General features: G+C 49.3%; 1 long non-coding RNA gene across 1 annotated transcript in view; it reads right to left on the bottom strand.

Moving 5' to 3' along the window:
• Positions 1-405: 405 nt before the first annotated feature.
• LOC102155163 overlaps positions 406-21,081 on the bottom strand; it is a 47,239-nt gene continuing 26,563 nt past the window's right edge. Inside the window, exons 6-7 of the long non-coding RNA XR_005369290.1 lie at positions 17,355-17,454; positions 406-1,921 (exon numbers count right to left, since the gene is read on the bottom strand). This is a non-coding gene — a long non-coding RNA (uncharacterized LOC102155163). The remainder of the gene's footprint in view (positions 1,922-17,354; positions 17,455-21,081) is intronic.

The raw sequence follows: 21,081 nt of genomic DNA, 5'->3' as shown, positions 1-21,081 counted from the left end.
TTTTTTTTAAGATTTTTATTTTATTTACTCATGAAAGACACACACAGAGAGAGGCAGAGACACAGGCAGAGGGAGAAGCAGGCTCCATGCAGGGAGCCCGATGTGGGACTCAATCCTGGAACTCCAGGATCACACCCTGAACTGAAGGCAGACGCTCAACCGCTGAGCCACCCAGGCATCCCTCGTGGTTCCTGTTAAAGTCAGGGGTCATGGACCCGTGGGTGACATAGCTGGTTGAGCCTCTGCCTTAGGCTTGGGTCCCTATCCTCATGATCCCAGGGTCTCTTTTCCTGCTCACTGGGGAGCCTGCTTCTCCCTCTGCCCCTCCTCTCTACTGGTGTTATCTCTCTCTCTCTCTCTCTCTGTCAAATAGAATCTTTAAAAATAAATACGTAAATAGGGATGCCTGGGCAGCTCAGTGGTTGAGCATCTGCCTTTGGCTCAGATGGTGATCCTGGGGTCTGGGATCAAGTTCCTCTAGAGGGGATCATGCATTCACCCACCTTGAGGCTGTGGCACCTGCCCATAGGTGCCAAGAATGCCCTTACTTTGGTTTTCTAACCCCTGACCTCTGAGCTCCTTGGGGGTCCAGAGTGGCATTTCCTTCATCTTGGAATCTCAGTGCTCTGTGCAGGAGCACCTGACTTCGCGAAGATGCTCAATACACAAAGGCTGAATAGGTAAAGAACCGGTTGGATTTTTATCGACAAGGTTGGGCTTTATCTTTGACAGCCACATTTTTGATTCTGTGAATAGCAGAGGGGGTTCATGTTGGGCACCTCTCCCCAAAGTCATGCTCTTAGGTGTGATTCTTCAGCAGCATTTGCTCTAACAGGCAGAGCATGCCAGGATCTGTGCACTGTGCTGAGCACACAAAGCTGGACGGCCAAGCCCCTGCCCTCGCCACACAAACAGCTGACAGGCGGTGGAGGCTATGGTAAGGGTCATGAGCAGGCACGAAAGGAGCATAGCACAGGGTGGGGAGGTCAAGGAAGGCTCCTTGAGGAGGGTACAAGAGTGAGACTTCACCAGGGGAAGAGCAAAAGAAAAGTTTTTTCAGGCAGGTAGAGAGTTAAGGAGCTGAGAACTGCAGGTATTTTGCCTTAAGCAAGGTACAGATGCCTGACACAGGTGGTCACAACTCTTGGAGAGGCCAGTGTATCTGTCCCCATCCCAAAGGACCTAAGCTCAGCAGCAGTGGGAGGGAAGAAGAGGGACCTGACGTTAGAGGTACTTGAGAGGCAGAATTGATAGGTATTAGCGACTCATTGGCTGTAGACATAGCACATGGTGTGGTGTGTGTGGTGTGTTGAGGAGTCAAAGGCACGGCCGGCACCCAGGGCTCCAGGTTTCCCACTTTGTTACTGGGTGGATTGTGTCATGGTTGATTGTCACTACCTGAGACGGAGGACATGGAAGAGAGGCAAGTTTGGGAAAAGAAGATGATGAGTCCAATTTTGAACACGTCAACTCTGAAAACCCGTGGGGCACTCAAGGGCCACGTCTAGAAGTTATATCTGAGATACTGAAGCTCAGACCTGAGAAAGTTCTAGATATAGAGATTGAAGAGCCATCGATGTGCAGGCAGGAGTTGGAGCCATGCACCTAACTGTGATCCTTCGAACTCCCAGACACCTCAGCTTCAGAGCGAGCCTGGGCCCCGTGGATGTTAGAGCCCACCAGCACCCTCATCACATGGGAAGAGAAGGCCAGGAGAGCTGGGCTGTACGCCCTCATACCGCCAGTATACAGTGTGGGCTCCAGAACCAGAAGAGCTCTCCAGCCACTGCTGTAACACAGCCCAGTGCCTCCCTGTCAAGATTTTCCGCATTCATGCATCTGTATCCTAGGCTGTTGGTCTCTCAACTCAAAAAGCCACAGGTCCCATGGCAGGAACAAAAGATGAGCTGTGGAGATAGAACTGGGGGGGTGGGGTGCGGGGAGGAGGAGGAAGATAGGAGTCAATTCCTAACTGGGCTGAAATAAAAGAAGCCCAAGGCATCAGCTTCAGCTATCTTGGTGACCCGTTTGTCCCAACCTGCTTTCCAATCTCATCCCCCACTTTGCTCCGGATGATGCCCTCATTCCTCTGCCCCTGTGTGTTAAAAACAGCATGCAGTCAGCTTCTTCAGCCCTGGAGCATGCGCTTGACTAGTATTGCACTTGAATAGTATCACATGGAGCTCTGTCTATATTCTGGGCATGCACTTTAGTCTCCTAAAATGACTTAATCCTCACACAACCTGGAGAGGGAAATACATTACCATTACCCCAACTTGCAGATGAGAAATCAAAACTTATTTCCCTGGCCTCCACCTGAAGGCAGATGGAGCTTTGTTATGTGGCCCTCCTCTCTGGGTGTTGACTTGTATGTGTCTCATTTTCCTGATGGGATCTGAGCCCCTTGAGGCAAGAGCCTCAAGGCTCCTTTGGATCTCTGGCACCCTTGGCAGCCCGCAGCTCTCTATCTTGCACCCTCCCCTCCTTCCTCTCCTGTCATCCCTCCATCAGCCACCAGAGTTACGTTCACAATCAGGTGGATCCTGTCCCTCACCTGCTCACAATCCTATCTGCTTCCTGGTGAACAAAGTCCCAGACACAGCATTCCAGCTCTCCAAAATCTGGCCCCCACTAACCTTGCCACTTTCTTTTCCTGTTGAGGACAAGGCTCTTTAGGTACAACTGTCATCCTCATCCTCACCCTCGGATCTTTGCCTTTGCTTCTCCTAGAATTTCTACCTGTCACAGGTTGGAAGGCTCAGATGTCATGCAGTCTATTCTGGTCTGACCTCCACCTCAGAGGTCATAATCATGTCCTCATCTGGGTTCCCGTTACCTTGAGTTAATGCCCTAATTCAATGACTTCGAATGGTTTTCCTGAGTTATATACACATATAGACCACAAGTTCTTCGAGGGCAAGAACCTCACCGTATTTGTGTGTCCCTTCCATAGTTAGCATGATTGAATAGTGGGCGCTTGATAATAAAAATGATGTGAAGAACACCTGGAGTTCGATGATCCTCACCACACGTGCTAGCACTGAGCTAGGGTTTTTTTTGTTTTTGTTTTTAATTTTTTTAATTTATTTATGATAGTCCACACAGAGAGAGAGAGAGAGAGAGGCAGAGACATAGGCAGAGGGAGAAGCAGGCTCCATGCACCGGGAGCCCGACGTGGGACTCGATCCCGGGTCTCCAGGATCGCGCCCTGGGCTAAAGGCAGGCGCCAAACCGCTGCGCCACCCAGGGATCTGAGCTAGGGGTTTTATGTGCATAGCCTTATTCAGTTTTTGACTGATTAGGAAATCCAAGTGTTTATGGAAATTAAAGAACTGGCCTAAGATCACCCAGTTATTAAGTAGTGGAGTTGGGATTCCAACCTGGCAGCCTGACTCCTAAAGCCACACTACAACTATACCATTCAGAGTGAATAAATGCATGAATGAATAGTGATATTCATTATACTCTAATTTTGCCTGCTGTGTTTCATAAACATGGCTAAGATGAAATGTCTACCCCAGGGCAATCTAGAATACACCATGCAGATGAAGCAGAGCACTGGTGTGTTTCTCAATTCAAGAAATGATCGTTCACCCACACAACTCCTCCTACACTTGTCACAACCCTGTATCCCAAAGAAGTCCACGCCACTCAAAAATTGACACGGACTTACCTTACGGATTTGAGTCACTGATACTTCATTATTCCCGGAGCTGTAGAGTATGCTCTGCATTTACATTACATACAGCAAGAGCTTTTCATTGATTCACATCTCAGAGCTACTCGCTCCATCTGCAAAAATCAGATTGCTGCACCACTCCTCGGTGTCTTAAACCCTTGCTCCCCAGCTCTTCCCTTTCACGCTCCAAGGATCTTGGCTGGTATTTTTAAGGGTTCTTATTCACTCGACCTGGGAGCCTGATTCACAAAACCCAGGTTTATCCAACCCCGTATTACATCTGCTTCTTGGCCTTAGGTCTCCAAGAAAAGTATCTAATCCAGGGTCCTTCTTCCTCGCCGCAAAATGAGTCAAACTACCGCAGCCCCGCCAGGACTCAGGGGGACAGGGCTACAGACCCGCGAAGATAAACAAGCTGGCCCAGATACGGGTGAACGACAGACACAGGACAGAGCTGGGATCAGCACTGGAGGTTCCCATGACTTCATTAACCTCTGAGGCATTGTTCTGCCCCTGTCACCAGGGCTTGTTGATAACATTTACACACTCAGCACACAGCACACAGCTGGGCTTGTGCGATCGGCCTCTGTGCAGCAGGGAGATGGTGCAGAGCCCAGAACTCAAAGAGGGCAGGTCTACACGAGGGCAGCCACCGGAGGCTGAGGACAGAATGAGACCCCCCACCTCGCACAATCACAAACTCCTGTTGGTGAGGCCATGTGGGAATTCCTAAGTTCTCAAACTGGAAGGAATCCTGACAGTCATGTAGCCAAGGGGCTTGAATAGAATCCCAGGTTCAGAGTCTTAGAGCATAAGAGGTTCTCCCCTGACTCCTTGTTCCCTTGTAGCAGGGATGATTGGTGCATTTCTAGATTTTTCTTTTTTTTTTTTTTAAGATGTTATTTATTTATTCATGATAGAGAGAGGGAGAGAGAGGGAGACAGAGAGAGACAGAGACAGAGACACGGGCAGAAGGAGAAGCAGGCTCCATGCAGGGAGCCTGACATGGCACTCGATCCCGGGACCCTAGGATCACGCCCTGGGCTGAAGGCAGGCACCAAACTGCTGAGCCACCCAGGCTGCCCCATTTCTAGATTTTTCTTCTCTGTGTGTGCAGTTCTGGCCTTCCCACTGCACTCAGAGCTCCCTGAGGCCACAGGCCTTTCCTCTGTGTTCACTTTTCCAGCCCCAGGGCCTTGCATCATGCCTAACCATAGTAGGTGCTTGGTAAATACTGGTTGGATAAATGAATCCATCTCCAGAGATAATTTAAAGGGTTGTATTTCTGGGGTGCCTGGGTGGCTCAGTTGGTTCAGCGTCTGCCTTGGGCTCAGGTCATGATCTCGGGATCCTAGGACCGAGCCCCCCATTGGCCTCCCTGCTCAGTGGGAGTCTTCTCCGTCTCCCTCTGCCAGCCACTCCCCCTGCTTATGTTTTTTCTCGGTCAAAAAAATAAGTAAGTAAGTAAGTAAGTAAGTAAATAAATAAATAAATAAAATCTTTTTAAAAAATCTGTTAAAAGTTGTATTTCTATCCTTTCTTCTACCATCAACTAACTTATGATGTCAGGAAACTCTCCAAGTGTTATTTTCCATATCTGCTAAATGGGGTGAAAAATATCTGCCCTAACTCCTTTTCAGAGAATCAAAACCCTGGAAGCAAAGGGCACCTGGCTGTCTTAGTAGGTGGAACATGTGACTCTTGATCTCTTGGTGTAAGTTTAAGCCCCATGTGAGGTGCAGAACTTACTTTAAAAAAAATAAAATAAGGGATCCCTGGGTGGCGCAGCGGTTTGGCGCCTGCCTTTGGCCCAGGGCGTGATCCTGAAGACCCGGGATCGAATCCCACATCGGGCTCCCGGTGCATGGAGCCTGCTTCTCCCTCTGCTATGTCTCTCCTCTCTCTCTCTCTCTCTCTCTGTGACTATCATAAATAAATAAAATTAAATTAAAAAAAATAATAAAATAAAATAAAACAACTCTGGAGGCAAAAAAAAAAATTTTTTTAAGATTTTAGTTATTTATTTGAGAGAGAGCAAGCATGAGAAGGGGGAGAGGCAGAGGGAGAGGCAGACTCCACTGAGCCAGGAGTCCAATGTGGGGCTTGATCCCAGGACCCTGTGAACACGCCCTGAGCTGAAGGCAGATGCTCAACTGCTGAGCCACCCAGGCACCCCTGGAGGCAAAAATTTTTGATGAGATTTGAAAAATAGAACACTCTGGGGTGCCTAGCTGGCTCAGTCAGTAGAACATGCAACTCTCAGGGGCTGTGTGTTTGAGCCCTATGTTGGGTGTGATTTCTTAAAAATAAAATAAAATCTTGGGCAGCCGGGTGGCTCAGGGGTTTAGCACCACCTTTGGCCCAGGGCCTGATCCTGGCGATCCGGATCGAGTCCCATGTCAGGCTCCCTGCATGGAGCCTACTTCTCCCTCTGCCTGTGTCTCTGCCTCTGTGTGTGTGTGTGTGTGTCATGAATAAATAAATAAAATCTTAAATAAATAAATAAATAAAATCTTAAAAGAAAAAGAAAAAAATAACCATCTTTGTAGTTATTTCTCCTGCTCCCTTCTTCTGAGTTATCTTCTCAGTCTCTCCTAAGCCTCGGACAGGTTGGTTTCTCATACTGGCCACAGCAATTCCTTTGAACCCCAGGAATGAACACTGTGTTATCTCATGAAGTGCCTCAAGGTTGTTGCTTTTTTAAAACCTCCAAATCTTGGGGGATAATTTATGGACACCTTCTCTGTAGTGCTTTTTGAGAAGCCCCCTCACCCCAGAGATAGTGAGGGATGTAGGGGGGCACGAGGGTCAAGACCTAAGGGAAAGAGGCATCTAGGCCATTCCAAATGAGGCAGCTTCCTTTCCTCCCTCCTACAGAGATACCCAAGAGGGACTCTCACAGATTCCTTCAGCCCTCGGGGAGGGTCCAGCAGTCTCTGTGTCCACGGAGTCTATCCAGAATGTGAGCTTCCTTGGTATAAAACAAAAACGAAAACAAAATAAACAAAAAAAACCTGTTCAGGAGCATGTGTATTGCTCAGTGGTTGAGTGTCTGTCTTTAGCTCAGGTCATGATCCCGGGGTCCTGGGATCGAGTCCAGCATCAGGCTCCCTGCGAGGAACCTGCTTCTCCCTCTGCTTGTGTCTCTGCCTCTCTCTCTGTGTCTCTCATGAATAAATAAGTAATATTTAAAACAAACAAAATTGTTCAGGCTCTGTAGGAGAAGGCCTGGGTTGAAGTGTAGTGAGAAAGTGTCCCTGGGGACCACCTCTCACAAAGAGTATCCCCCTTCCCCTTCCAATGATTCAAGGGGGCTTTTATTTTTTTTTTCAAGGGGGCTTTTAACAGCAAACCCCACCTAAGAGTCAGAAGACCATATTGTTGGGGAACCTGGCTGGCTCAGTCAGTGGAGCCTGCCACTTTTGATCTCGGGGAGGCAGGGGGTGTTGGGAGTTCAAGCCTCACATGGGATGGGATGCAGAGATTACTTAAACAAACAAACAAACAAAAAAGTATGATCTAACTGGAAAGTTACACCTATACCCTTGAAATACAGAGCCTAAGGCTTTATGAAGACCCAGCAGCAAGGGCAAAAAATGCACATCTAGGTCTTCATTATGGACATAGGTAAACTCAAAACATTTTTTTAAAGATTTATGTATTGGGGAACCTGGGTGGCTCAGTCGGTTGAGTGCCTGCCTTTGGCTCAGATCAGGATCGATCCCTGGGGTCCTGGGATCGAACCCTGCATCAGGTTCCCTGCTCAGCAAAGAGTCTGCTTCTCCCTCCCCTTCTCCCTCTGCCCCTCTCCCTGCTTGTGCTCTCTCTCTGAAATAAATACATAAAAATCTTTAAAAAAAAGATAAAAGATTTATTTATTTATTTTAGGTTGGAGGGGGCAGAGGGAGAGGGAGAAAGAGAATCTCAAGCAGACTCCCCGCTGAGCACAGAGCCTGAGGAGAGCTCAATACCACAAACTTGGGCTCATGACCTGAGCCAAAATCAAGAGTTGGATGCCTAACCAACTGAGCCACCCAAGCACCCCAACATTTTTTGAAATAGGTAACAAGTCACATGATTCAGAAGTCTAAATGGATTATAATGACTGCTCTCCCTTTCCTCGTACCCCGCCCCCCGCTATTCATCCCCCTCCATGCAGACAAGCAGCTCTATTCCTTTGTTTTGTGTTCTTCCAGAAATATTTTATTCGCTTACCAGAAAGAATAATATGTTTCAGTTATAATTTATTGTGTATTATATATGTGTGTGTGTGTGTATATATGAGACATATATTAGCTATACGAATATACTAGCTATATATATATAACAGCAAAAATATATAACATGTGTAATATATATGTCTTTTTATGAATTGATTTTGGCTGGGATATCCCGTAATATAATAGGCCATCAATTAGAATCCAACATTTAAAAAATTTATTTATTTATTTATTCGTGAGAGACAGAGAGAGAGGCAGAGACACAGGCATTGGGAGAAGCAGGCTCCATGCAGGGAGCCCGATGTGGGAGTCGATCCCAGGTCTCCAGGATCACGCCCTGGGCCAAAGGCAGGCGCCAAACTGCTGAGCCACCCAGGGATCACCTGGAATCCAACATTTAATGAGCTCTCTATGTGCATAGGCTTTGTTAGAAAGTGGACCCCAGGGCAGCACAGGTGGCCCTGCGGTTTAGCACCACCTTCAGCCCAGGGTGTGATCCTGGAGACCCAGGATCAAGTCCCACGTCAGGCTTCCTGCATTTGGAGCCTGTTTCTCCCTCTGCCTGTGTCTCTGTCCCTCTCTCTCTCTCTCTCTCTCTGTGTCTCTCATGAATAAATAAATAAAATATTTAATAAAAAAAAAAAAAGAAACGTGACCCCAGGATGAATATAGCAGAAAACTCTCGGTTGAGACCTGTCCTATTTCAGTTAATTCAGCCTGCATCCAGGAGTGAGCTGGGCGAGGAGTGGAGACTTGGGAGGTAAGTAGAGGAGGTGAGGTGCAATTCAGTTTTAAAGAAAAATTAACCGGTTTTCTCTACTTTATGTCCCTGGAAACTCACCATAAAGTGACTCATTGTAAGGAGATCACATTTTCTTTATAAAAATAATGAGACAGGTGGAGATTACATCCTAAGTAAGATCTTGGCATCCAAAAACACAGTATGACTAGAGATGCCATAAGAGCAAAGAACTATAAGCCTTTATAATCACCTAAAATAATAAAAATATGCTCCAAAGCATTTCACAAATGTACATAAATGTACCAATCATATTGATTACACAAAGGGCCCCAATGAGCCATAAAATGTACATGCAGCACATAAAAAGTACATCATTTCTGCCTCATAAATCTTCCCTAGGACTGATATATTGCTTATGATAAGCATTAATTTAAAAATTAATTAACAATAACTCTCCCTGCCATTTATAGAGTTAGAAAGGATTTTGAGAATAATTTGAAGATATTTTGAGATAATAATGAGGAGACATTTTTGATTTAATAATTCAATAAATTGGGATCCCTGGGTGGTGCAGCGGTTTGGCGCCTGCCTTTGGCCCAGGGCGCGATCTTGGAGATCTGGGATCGAATCCCACGTCGGGCTCTCAGTGCATGGAGCCTGCTTCTCCCTCTGCCTATGTCTCTGCCTCTCTCTCTCTCTCTCTCTCTCTCTCTGTGTGACTATCATAAATAAATAAAAATTAAAAAAAAATAATAATAATTCAATAAATTTTGAGATACCTTTTAGGCATAGGCATCCGGAGCTCATTAAAAACTTATCCAAGAAAGTTTGAACCACTGCCTAATCGTTGCTCCAGTAAATTTTCTTTGATGGAAACAGAGATGTTCAAAATCACCCCATGGGTCTCAACATTGCCCTCAAAATGGCAGCGGCTCATTCAGAAGACAAACATTTTGAGCACAAACTTTGGGTTAAACACTGAGGGATTCGGGATCCCTGGGTGGTGCAGCGGTTTGGCGCCTGCCTTTGGCCCAGGGCGCAATCCTGGAGACCCAGGATCGAATCCCACATCGGGCTCCCGGTGCATGGAGCCTGCTTCTCCCTCTGCCTATGTCTCTGCCTCTCTCTCTCTCTCTGTGACTATGATAAAATAAAAAAATAAAATAAATAAATAAATAAATAAATAAATAAATAAATAAATAAATAAACACTGAGGGATTTAAAAGAGAAAGGAAGGGGGGCACTTGAGTGGATGAGCACTGGGTGTTATGCTATATGTTGGCGAACTGAACTCCAATAAAAAAATATATAACAAAACAGAAAGGAGTAGGATGTGGTCTCCACTTGGAAGAACTCATAGTAGGCTGGACATAATAACCACAGCGGCCGCCTTTTGGAATGGTTAGTGGATACCATGCTAAGGGACCCGTCAGTTCATTTCATCCTCGCACTAGAGGGAAAGCACTCCTTTGTATGAGATTCAGAGAGGAGATGCAGATTCAATTTACCCAGGTGTAATGGCCTGGAGTTTTTGTGTCTCCACAAAAAGTACCTTAAGTCCTAAACCCCAGCATCTGAAGATGCAAATTTATCTGGAAATCGTGTCATTGCAGATATAATTAGGTAAATTAAAAGGAGCTCCTACTGGAATGGGGTTGGCCCTTCATCCCATAAGACTGGTGTCTTTATCAGAGGAGAGAGACACAGAGAGAACGCCATGTGAAGACAGAGGTCATGTGGGAAGACAGCTAGCTGTGTGAAGAGAGAGGCAGAGATCGGAGCCATGTGTCTACAAGTCAAGGATCACCAAGAATTGCCAGCTGTCACCAGTACTAGTCAAGGGCCATGAAACAGCTTCTCCCCTTACCCCCCACCCCAGCCCCAAGTAAAAATCAGTATTACCAACACCCTAACATCTGGCCTCCAGAACTGTGAGGCAATACATTTCTGGTGTTTTTAAGCTGCCCAGTTTGTGGTGCTTTGTCAGGGCAATTCTAGGAAAGGAACATCCCTGGGTCTACAGCTAGTGAGGCAGACCCAGGCTGGGTCTGCATCTCCGGCCGGCTCTCTTAAATGCCATCTTGAAGGAGAAGCATTGCTGAGGGGGTGAAGGCACTGTGGAGGACAGAGAGGAACAGCCACCTCTGCCCAAAGATGGGAATCTGAGAAAGCTTCTCAGAGGAGGGAACTTCTGAGCCGGATCTCAGCTGGTAAGTAGGTATTTGCCAGGGCCAGGAGGGTGGTGGTGGAAGGTCAATCTGGGCAGAAGGGTCAGCATGTGAAGGGACAAGTGACTGCACAGGACGGGGTCAAGGAGATGACAACAGGTGTGCCTGCTGGTGCAGGTGCTGGTGAAGCTTTTACTCTTAGAACTCCTCGTAAAGTGAGGACTCAGTCCCCATTTCTTTTCTTCTCCCTCTGTCACCTCCTTGGTGTAGCTGAGGGAGAGGTCCCTTCTGAGGGCCTGTTCCAGTCCCGCTGGCCTTCCTAGGCTCCCTCTTCTGCCCTTGGAGCCCCTGTCCTCACCAGCCCTGTGGCTGACGCCTCTGGGCCTCAGGTCTAGCCTCAGAGGCACCAGCCCTCTACCTCCAGGAAGGCTCCTGGAAAGATTTTATTTTATTTTTATTTTTATTTTTTTGGAAAGATTTTATTTATGGGGCTCCTGGATGGCTCAGTAGTTGAACATCTGCCTTCAGCTCCGGGTGTGATCCCAGGGTCCCAGGATCGAGTCCCACATTGGGCTCCCTGCATGGAGCCTGCTTCTCCCTCTGCCTATGTCTCTGTCTTTCTCTGTGTCTCTCATGAATAAATAAATACAATCTTTAAAAAAATAAGATTTTATTTATTTGAGAGAGATAGAGAGAAAGAGAGAGCATAAGGAGGGGGAGGGGCAAGAGGGAGAGGGAGAAGTGGACTCTCCACTGAGCAGGGAGCTCGATGCAGGACTTGATCCCAGGACCCTTGAGATCATGACCTGAGCCAAAGGCAGGTCAACTTGACTGAGCCACCCAGGTGTCCCAGAAGGCTTCCTCATCACTAGGCACCATGCTCTGCTCTCTTTGTGACACTTCCTGGTGGCTGAAACCATCTAATTTCTCACAGCTGAAACCCTTACCGTGTGTATATTCTGTGCTATCAGCACTTTAACCTTATGCTCCACATGAGCAGGAACCTGATATAGCTTGTCTCCAGAACTGAGGGCCAGGTCTGAGATTTAGGGATATCTTCTATAAAGATTTGTCAAGGGCACCTGGGTGGCTCAGTCGGGTGGCTCAAGGGCATGATCCCGGGGTCCTGGGATCGAGTCCCACGTCATGCTCCCCCAGGGACCCTGCTTCTCCCTCTGCCTATGTCTCTGTGTCTCTCTTTCTGTGTCTCTCATGACTAAATAAATAAAATCTTAAAAAAAAAAAAAAGATTTGTCAAATAAACCTAGGAAGAACTTTCTAGCAGTGAAAACAATTTAAAAAACATAATGCCCCTAGGATGGCCTCTCACTGAAGTGGTTCCACAGAGGTGCTACAGGTGGCCTTCGGGCATGGGAGGTCATTGGACTAAAACCTGTCCTTGATGGGCGAGGCCTTACGTGAAGGTAGACTCTGTCTCCATCAGGACTTGGGTGTGTCAGAGGGAGGCCCCTGCCTGCATGAGAGTCCAGGAATCTTCTGAGAGGAAATTCAGCCCAAGGAACAAGAGAATCACACACATCACCTAGGTTCTAGAACAACCAGCCAAGCGCAGAGATGCTGTTCAGTTCTGGCGCCAGCAAGGGTCTGTTCCCAAGGTTGTACTATGGCCCAGCTCCCATACACAGGGGGCTGAATCACAAAGAAAATACTCTCAGGTAACATCTCTGTTGGGCTCTGGTGGCCAGAAGCTCCATAGAGGACAGAGTGTCCCTGTGGTGGCAGCATCAGCAGCAGAGTGGTGCCACCATGCAGGAACCGAGAGCTGCTGAGCTGAGCGGTACGGAAGGTTATGCTCTGGTGTGAGCGTGGCCTGCCCAGGATGTGGGGTCCCCTTGCCTAACTAGTACAAAGGGGCTGTCCGGGCCTGGAATCATGGCAGGAGGGGGGGCAATGTTGGTGGCCAGACTGCACAGCTGTGACATCATGTGGCTTAGGTCACAGGCTGGGACTCCAGGAGGACAGGGTCTGGGGAGCAGGAAAATACTGGCCAGTTTACAGCCTTGATGGCCCTTTGATACGCCTGAACTGATTGTGTCTGCAGAACAGAGTAGCGAATGTTCCTCAGACTCGTGACTTGTCCTTCCTTCCTTCGTCTAGAGCATCCTAGTCATTTCCTGACACTTCCTGCTGTGCCGTCAGACACTTCACACTTCAGCACTGAGCCAGAAAGAAAATCGATAAAACCAGAGTTGCAAGGGATTTCTCACCAACCACTCTGTTCCTTCCAGTGCCCTCAAGGGAGGAGAGTGAGTCCCTATGTTCCAGGGGCCTGTAGTCTCTTTGGAGGGGCAAGACGCAAAGAATGAGCTGGGGGCGGGGGGGGGGGCGCACACATGCACGCGCGCGCGCGCGCGCGCTCACACACACACACACACACCTGTGGCAGACATCTGCATTCTCCTGCATTGACAGCAGTCGCAAGCAAGGGAAGGACTATCCCAGTGCCTGAGCTCCCGGCACAAAAATCTTAGCCTTGTTATTCAGGGGGGTGTGACATTAAAGGGTGCTTTTGGAGAAAGAGCTAACAATTACGGAGTGTGTGCTCCTTCTGCAGCAGGTGCTGTGTTAGAGGGAGATGCTTCATATAAAGAAAGTCACTTGGGGGGATCCCTGGGTGGCTCAGCGGTTTATCGCCTGCCTTTGGCTCAGGGCGCGATCCTGGAGTCCCGGGATCAAGTCCCGCATCCTGCTCCCTGCATGGAGCCTGCTTCTCCCTCTGCCTGTGTCTCTGCCTCTCTCTGTATCTCTCATGAATAAATAAAATATTTTTTAAAAGTCACTTAATTCCTACAACAACAGTTACAGGGAGGACACTGGTGCCTGAACAGTGGCCCACACTGCCCACAGCCTGGTGGGACCAAAGCTAGGGGTGAGAGGCCATGCATGGAGGGACACAGCAGACATACCCATAGGGGTCTCATTTCTCATCACTGGATCTTCAGGGCCTGCCTCCGTACTCAGAGCATAGTATGTGTTCAATAAATATCTGTGAAATGAATGAAATCAACGTGAGAGCATCTCCAGTGTTCTGCTCATTTTTTTTTTCTTTTAAGTGTATGGCTTCTTGATTTTTTTTAAAGATTTTATTTATTTGTTCATGAGAAACACAGAGAGAGAGAGGCAGAGACACAGGCAGAGGGAGAAGCAGGCTCCATGCAGGGAGCCTGATGTGAGACTCGATCCCCAGTCTCCAGGATCACGCCCTGGGCTGAAGGTGGCGCTAAACTGCTGAGCCACCTGGGCTGCCCTAGTCTGCAAATTTGATACTCCCAGGAAAAGCAGGGCAGAGAGCAGGCACCTTGCTGCTGCCACCAGTGTATTACTGGGACCACTGTTATCAGTAGCATCATTCTCCTGCCACCAAGAGAATCCACAGGGAGCATCAGAGTGTCATGTTCCCCAGGACCAGCAGAGCACCAGGCACAGACCAAGTCTTCTGATCTTCTGACCCCAAGCCCCAGGTTCTTTCCAACCCACGCTGATGGTAAGTATGTGAGCCAAACCCACAAGAACCGACCTCATTCTAGAAAGGGAGCCCAGGTCTTACCTCAAACTCTGTGCTCTCTCCCTCCTACCCCCCCACCCCCCCCACCCCCCCCACCCCCCGTCTGCTCAAACACAATTGTCTTTACCCTCCTGGAAGAAGGTGAGCCCCCACCTCCACCTCTCACCATCTGGCTTTCCTGCAGCCCCCCAGCTAAGATGGTTGGATACGTCCGACAAGTCTGTTATTCCAGGAAACCACGCAGCTGTACCTGGTCTCAGTTCATCTAGGGCATGGGGGCAATAGCATCTCGGGATTGTCACCATGTGAAATATAGCATATAGAAATGCTCTGTGGCTCTCAAAGTCTACACAAACGTTATTATCATCTTTTGAGCTCAGCCTCTCCAGAGTGTTTCTGTGTGGCTTCTGCAAATGTCTAAGGCTTCCAAATCTCAATCTCAGAAGGGGGGAAATCTCACTCATACTCATTCCTTTCCTGAGAGGTGGGGGGAGTGATGGGATAGGGCTCCATGCCAGGAGGAAAGGGGCGCTGAGGAAGGGACACACGTTCTGTAGGAAGCAGGAAGAGGAGCAGGAGCTTGCCAGACAAACATGCAGGCCTGGCTGGCTGGCACCCTACACCTTAGCTCAGAAATAAAAATCTAGGTGAATTTTGAGTTGAAGGGGAAGTTATCTGGTTCAACCGTAATTTATTAAATTTCTACTATGGTCTCTGGAGGCACCACAGGGACATATGAAAAAGGTACAGCAGAACCTCCCTGTTCCAGATCTCATCTTTCTGACCACTCATCCCTCTGAAGTAGAGTCAAACAATATACCACAAAGTACACACATAAATATACACCTGGGGGGACACCTGGGGGACTCAGCAGTTGAGTGCCTGCCTTTGGCCCAGGGCGTGATCCTAGAGACCCAGGATCGAGTCCCACATCAGGCTGCCTGCATGGAGCCTGCTTCTCCCTCTGCTTGTGTCTCTGCCTCTCTCTCTCTCTCTCTCTCTCTCTCTCTCTTTCTGTGTGTATATGTCTCTCATGAATAAATAAATAACATCTTTAAAAAAAAATTCTCTCCTTCATCCTCTGCCCCTCACTCTGCTCACTCTAAACAGATAGATGATAGATAGATAGATAGATAGATGATAGATAGATAAAATAGTAGATTATGGCATATACTATGGTTTGTTTTGTTTTGTTTTGTTTTGTTAGATTTTATTTTTTTAACTAATGCCTACACCTGGTAGAGGCTCAAACCCACAACCCTGACCTCGAGCATCGCATGCTCCCCTGCATGAGCCAGCCAGGCTCCCCAGTTCTAACAGATCTAGCTGTTACAAACTTGAAAGTGAGTTGCTACTCTGGATGGGTCTATAAACAGTGATCTAAAATTAGCCTCAAAACAAGGTAGGAGAGAAGGAAATCTACCAAAAATGGTCTAAGTGGCCTCATGCACCTCAGTAACTTTTGTATTGACGCCACCATATGACCACATGGTGCGCGGCCTAACCCTGGAGAGCCAGCAAGGTGAAGGACCTTGCTTAGGTTTGCACAGCCAGCCAGGCCGACCGAGTGGCACCCAGAACTCCCACCCCCACCTGGCCCAGGTCCCTTCCACTGCTCACACAAGACTCCTGACACCCCACGGTCCTAAGAAAACCTCAAAGTCTACTCAAGGTCTTCTACCTGAGATATCAGGGGTGTGTGTGACTACTTTTAGAAAGGATTCCATTGTAAATGATGATAATGAAGAAAAGATTGGACCTTAAGGAGGTCTCGTGTGCACTGTTGCCTACAGATACATCCACCAGCTCTCTGGAAACAAGGACTGACCTTTAGAATGTGGACAGCGAAGGTTTTGCACTAGAAGAAAGAAAGAATCCATGGGGATCCTTGGGTGGCTCAGCAGTTGAGCACCTGCCTTCAGCCCAGAGCAAGATCTTGGAGTCCCAGGATCGAGTTCCGCATCTGCCTGTGTCTCTGCCTCTGTGTGTGTGTGTGTTTGTGTGTGTGTGTGTGTGTGTGATGAATAAATAAAATCCTAAAAAAAAAAAAAAAAAGAATGAAAGAAAGAATCCCCTCCTCCTAGGAGCCCATGCTGACTTTGAGGGTCAAGGCCAAGGCAGACCAGGGCAAGGAGAACCAGAGGGCGGAGCCAGCGGGAGGGCTGATGGCAGGGCCGGCTCAGGGTCCCCTGCGATGTGCCAGGGCAGTGTGCACGGAACTTCTCCTCAGGTATATAAATACCAGGCAGGCTTATTATCGGGTGTATACGGCCGCATTATTTTAATTCAGCGATCCTGCCCCCGGTGGTGGGCACCCTGCCAGTCTGCATTCCCACATCCTGCTGCCGACTGCAGGGCCCACCCGTTTCTATATTGAGGAGCTCCTCTCCATAAATAAAGAACAGAAGTCAGGCACGAAAGAAAGGCCATTTAGAGCACTGGGAAGGCTGTCACATGAGCCAACAAAGGGCAGGAAGTGCCGGGCGGTGGCCCTGTGTCGGTCCCCAAGCCCCGCTCACCTGGCTGGGCTCTAGGGTCTTTGTGCAACAAATGTCAGGCCCAAGTCCTGAACTTCCTGCCATTCGTCAGGCTGTGCCGTGACCCGGAGTTCACCAAAAGGCTTGCTGCTCCCAACAATGCACACATACATCCTTTGGAAAAATTCTCTCTCTCTCTCCTGTCCAGGCAGTGATGGCTTTTTATGGAAGTGGCTGGGGGGATCCAAGCCTGAGCCATGGAAAGTTTTGGTCGTGTTTCCCTTCTGAAGAAGCCGGCTCGGACAGAGCACAGAGAGGGTGGGATCCCAAGGGCGAGAGACAGGGAGATCTGTGTCCCACTCCAGCTATGCCCCCAGCTCTGCCTCAGAACTGGGAGGCCCTGGGCTGGGGTGTCTGCTTCTGTGACCCCTTGCTTTCTGCCCCTGAACAGCACTCCAAAGTCTCCATCCCACCAGCCTCCCCCAGGACCTCAGGACCTCTCTGCCCCCACCCGAGTCGGCTACAGGCAGTGTCAAGAATACCTGTGTGCTTCCAGAGGCAAGCTGCCTAGAGCAATCAGGCCACATGTCCGGAGCGGAGGTGACAGGATGGGGAGCCACGTCCCAGGGCTCCCAGCTGCATCTGCGTGAGGAGACCTGGGTCACTTCTCCAGGCAATAACTGAAGACATTACTAACCACCCGTTCTGCTCACTGGGGCTGTGCTCAGCTGGCAAGGGGATGGACACAGGGGTTCCCAGATGCTGGCTGGGCACTGGTCAAGTGGTCACCTATCCCCTGTGAACTGAAGAAAACAGAAACGTGACTTATTTTCCAGCTTGCTAAATTTATTCCATTGCAGGGACTGTCCTATTTTGCTGAGATTATGTTTGGAAATGAAGAAAGAGAAAAATGTGAATTTTCCTGTCCTGCCAAGCTTATTCATTTTTAAGGATCATCCTTTATGCTGCCATTATGTTCTTCCTTCTTTCCTAATGTTACTTTTCTACTGTTAAAATTTTGGGACTCCTGGGTGGCTCTGTTGGTGAAGCATCCAAGTCATGGTTTTCAAGGTCCTGAGATCAAGCCCCTCATCAGGCTCCATGCTCTGTTAGGAGTCTGCTCCCCCCCTCCACTCTCTCTCTCTCTCTCAAATAAATAAATAAAATCTTTTTTAAAATGAGCTTTTGCTTATGACATCACAGTAATTTTTTTTTTTAAGATTTTGTTTATTTATTCATGAGAGACACACACAGAGAAAGAAGCAGAGACACAGGCAGAGGGAGAAGCAGGCTCCATGCTGGGAGTCCGATGCCAGACTCGATCCTAAGACCCCAGGATCACGACCTGAGCTGAAGGCAGATGCTCAACTGCTAAGCGACCCAGGTGCCCCGACATCACAGTAATTTAAAAGTGTTTTTATTTGGGGCGCCCAGCTGGGTCAGTCAGAGAAGCATGGGACCCTTGATCTCTGGGTTGTGACTTAGAGCCCTGCATGGGGGGATAGAGATTACTTAAACAAAGCTAAAAAAATGTTTTTTAAAGTATTTTTATGGGACACTTGGGTGGCTCAGCGGTTGAGCGTCTGCCTTTGGCTCAGGACCTGATCCTGGAGTTCCAGGATCGAGTCCCGCATCGGGCTCCTGCATGGAGTCTGCTTCTCCTCCCTCTGCCTGTGTCTCTGCCTTTCTCTGTGTCTCTCATGAATAAATAAATAAAATCTTTAAAATAAATAAATAAATAAATAAATAAATAAATAAATAAATAAAGTAGTTTTACTTGATGAACCAAAGAGTTGACAATTGAGTGCTAGCCCTCCAAGTGAAAACCAAAGCCAAAAACAACCAGTGCCTGCAGCTTGTGAGGCTCGAAAGTCTAAGGAGCAGCCATGGGGAGCGCCCGGGAGACGGAGACTGTAATCGTGATGCATTACAAGATCTCAGGAGATCCTGTGCTGGAGCGCAGGGCCGAAGTTACTTGTGCTGTTGGAGCTCAGAGGGACACTGGTCAGAGAGCCTGTGCCATGGTAGGTGCTCAATTAACATTGGCTGAGTTTACATGGGTCAGCATGTCAGCTCAAGTAGAGGCAGGGAGGCCCAGAAGAGCTTGCTTGTGCTGGGGGCCGCAGGGCCTGGCCAGACTGAAGCAGGGATGGTGCTAATTGACATAGTAGGCTATGATGTTCAGTAAGTGGAGATGCACTTGAGAGCCGGACAAATGTGTGTGGACCTTCTGCTGCCATTACTGGGGAGCCATGGTAGGTTCTTGAGCAGGGCGGTGCTGGGGTGAAATGCTAGGTGAAGGTTATTACTCTGGCAGTGATATGGAGGATGCTTAGAATCCAGAGCCCGGGGAGCAGCCAAAGGACTCCAACCTGAAGGGCAAGGGCTGGGGGTGTAGGCAGTAGGGCTGGTGAGGGCACTGCCAGATGGGAAGGGTCCAGGAGGATGACAGAGATTTTAATTCAGGAGTCTAGGAGAGGTGAGAGGCTTGGGATGAGATGGGGGGGTGCGGGTCTGCCCACTTGGAAACGGCCAGACCGTGCATGGAAGTGTCCAGCTGCCTGGCGCTGTGAAGAGACAGCTGGGGAGGACCCCACCAGCTCACCGACACCCAGCCACCTTGCCAGGGGAGGGAGAGAAAAGGCCACCCAGTGCTCCTGAGGCTCGAGGGGCTCGGGCTGCAGCTCGGGGGACCCCGTGGTGGTGCCCTTCTCAGGAAGATCTCCAGCTTGGCTCAATAATGTGTGGAATTCAGGCCTGGATTAGAGGAGTTGAAAGCTGCCAGGACAGCCACTGTCTCTGGGAGGGGGACCGTCAGGCAGGCCAGCCTGCCCACTCCAGCGGCTTAGATAACCCTGAGTTATTTCAGGAAGAGAGCCCTAAGAAGATAAACAGGCCAGTGGCCAGCAGATGGATAGATAACCTGTGCTTACCAGAGGGAAGGCGAGAGAGGGCCCTCTGGGACAGGGTCCTCCCAGACAGGAAGGTGCCAGAGTGCGTCACGGGGGGGGGGGGGGGGGGGGGGGGGGGGGGGGGCTGCGGCCCCACCTGGGGAGGGGGCATTTCATCCCTGTCACCCTGTCACACACACACCCCCCCCTCCCCTGGCAGGCAGAAGTCCCTGTGACTCTGATGGGAAAAGCAGCCCGAGAGTTGCTTCAAATCCAGGAGACTTGAACCTTATGACGCGTCCAAGGGCCCAGAAACAACGCCAGGATGGCAGGCTCTTTATGCTCCACTCTTTCCAACTGTTCACGAGTCCGTTGCCTGCCTGCATGTACCCGCACAATGTGTGGGTGTGTGTGTGGTGTGCTGGAGGGGTGTGTGGGTGCAGTGCGGAGGTGGCTGGTGGTGGTACACGTTGAGTGTGTGTGACGTGTGAGTGTAATGTGTGTGGTGAGGGGGGTGGTATGGAGTTGTGGTACGTGTGGTGTGCGGGTGTGCAGTGTGTGTGTGGGTGTGCAGTGGGGATGGGGTTGCAGCATGTGTATGTGGGGGTAATATGTTGGTCCCATGTGTGTGTGTAGTATGTGTGTGTACAGTGGGCCCGGAGTTTGTGGGTACAGTATATGGTGGGAGGGGGTGCGTGTAGTATGTGTGTGCGCCATACATGTGTACAGTACATGTGTGCTGTGTGGGGTGTGTGTACATGTGTGCACGTGTACCTGGTGGTGGGGGCGTGTGCTCCTGGCAGGACTGGAGGGGAGTCTGTGGGGTCAGGCCCCTGGCGCCGCTCCCACCCCCACACCCCTGGAAGCAGAGCTGAGCGGTCACTGTCTTGTGGTAGCAGTGGCTGTCCGTGATTCTAGAACATGGTCTGAGCCCGGAAACCATCACGGGAAGCCTTCAGGATTCAGTTCCAAGCCTCTTGCAGCAACCTTGCCCACCTTGCCCTCCCAGGGACCTCCTTGTCTATGTGTTTTCCTGTCTCTGGGCCCCTGTTTACGCCATTTCCTGTCTGTGGAAGGCCCTGCCCATCCTCTCCACCTCAGAAAGCATCCTTGTCCTTGAAGGCTCAGCTCCCAGACACTGGACGGTGACACCTCCATGGGCACTTTCCTGACTCAGGCCCGCTGCACTCGGAGCTTCCTGGATAGGCGCACACACTGGATAGCCGCTGAGCCACCCAGACTCCCCTACCTGTTGATTCCTAGGGGTCTTTTGTACATTCTAGATTTTACCTAGAATAGGAATAAGCTCTACTGGTTTAGGACCTGGCAATAGCTTCTCCCATCCTGTCATCCATCCACTAATCTTGTTCACAGTATC

The sequence above is a fragment of the Canis lupus genome, chromosome 14 (genome assembly GCF_011100685.1).
Source record: "Canis lupus familiaris isolate Mischka breed German Shepherd chromosome 14, alternate assembly UU_Cfam_GSD_1.0, whole genome shotgun sequence".
NCBI lineage: Eukaryota > Metazoa > Chordata > Mammalia > Carnivora > Canidae > Canis > Canis lupus.
This window is presented reverse-complemented; position numbering and strand designations above follow the sequence as displayed.